The sequence below is a fragment of the Balaenoptera acutorostrata genome, chromosome 6 (genome assembly GCF_949987535.1).
Source record: "Balaenoptera acutorostrata chromosome 6, mBalAcu1.1, whole genome shotgun sequence".
Taxonomy (NCBI): domain Eukaryota; kingdom Metazoa; phylum Chordata; class Mammalia; order Artiodactyla; family Balaenopteridae; genus Balaenoptera; species Balaenoptera acutorostrata.
In genome coordinates, this window is record NC_080069.1 from 28,621,707 (window position 1) to 28,623,065 (window position 1,359).

The 1,359-nt window shown below is 40.8% G+C and overlaps 1 pseudogene; it reads right to left on the bottom strand.

Annotated features, from left to right (window-relative positions):
- Window positions 1-240: 240 nt before the first annotated feature.
- Window positions 241-375, bottom strand: LOC103004241 (thymosin beta-4-like; annotated as a pseudogene).
- Between the last annotated feature and the right edge of the window lie 984 nt (window positions 376-1,359).

Below are 1,359 nucleotides of genomic sequence, written 5' to 3' on the forward strand. Positions count from 1 at the left end.
TTTTTCTTTCACCAACATGCAAGTTCCTTTCCTTCCCTGCTAACCAGACAGGCAGATGGGAGAGGCTGGTGTGGATTTTGTTGCCAGTAATTCTCCATTCTTTAGTGTGAAAAGGGGCAGCGCTGTCACTTGAACTTGATCCAACCTCTTTGCATCTTACGTAGTTAAACAGCTACAAGAAGTCAAATGAGAAGGCAAAGCTTGTGGAACGTACAGTGCATATTGGAGGCTCCTGCCTCATTATGACTCACCTGCTTGCTTCTCCTGTTCAATCATTTCTTTTGAAGGCTGTGGGTTTTTCTCTTATGTTTCTGTCTTCTTCAATTTTGATTTATTGGATTTCTCAGTGTCAGCCATATCAAATCTGTCAGACATGGTTTCAGAGGAAACAGAGCAAGGTGTACAAGTGAGTGGAGTCTGGTCTGAGCAGTGGCTTCTGTGGAGTCCTAGTTTGGCTCAATTGGACCCAATCCAACTCTGGCTAGCAGTTCCCAATGTGGAATCTGGGGAGAGTCTGGGTGGAGAGATTCCAAACAAATGGGGAACTGTGGCAATCCAATTAGATGAGGAGTTTGATGTAAAGAGAGTGGAGCTCAGAACTGAAAGGAACTTATCTATGACCCTCAGAAATGGTGAGAAAGACAGACAACTCAAAAGGGTTCAAGATGTACCATGCCTGTGTTTCTCATTGTTACTGAAGCTGCCAGAAGAATCCTTCAATCCCACCATTGCCACCAAAACTATTAATAAACAAAATTCAACTGAGTAAATTTAAAGATCAAATTGGCTTTATTCAGCAATACTTGAATCAGGCAGCATCCTATCTAGCAAACAGAAAAGAGCTCTGCAAGCAACAGAAAAGAAAAGGTGTTTATAGACGGAAAAGGGACAAGAAAGGGAAATTTCTAGCAAAGAGTGGATAGTTTGAGGTTTAGGTCACCCTCCTTTGGGGGAGGGAAAGGGTCTTGAGGGATTACCTCACTAGTGCTGACCAGGAAATTCGAGACTAACCTGCTAAAATTACATTCTTGGAGGAGGTTGAAACTGTAATTAGGCTAGGTGTTGGGTCTCTATTTGCTGCCATGGGGCTTAGCACAAATGACTCCATTTGGGGCCTGTTACTTCTTTTTTAACATTAGTAAATGGGACTCTAAGTGAAGGAGAAGCTGAAATTCTTTATACTGATTTTGCATTTTTTTTCTATAGTTGCAATGTTAAAATATAAAACCATTTCAAAATGAAAAAAAATACTTGCCTAAAAAAAGCAACAAGTATTTGCTAATTATCTTACCTAAGATATGCTGGGCCTGAGGTATCAAGTGTTCTTCTCTTGGTTTAAAAGAGATGCTAAGGCATGAC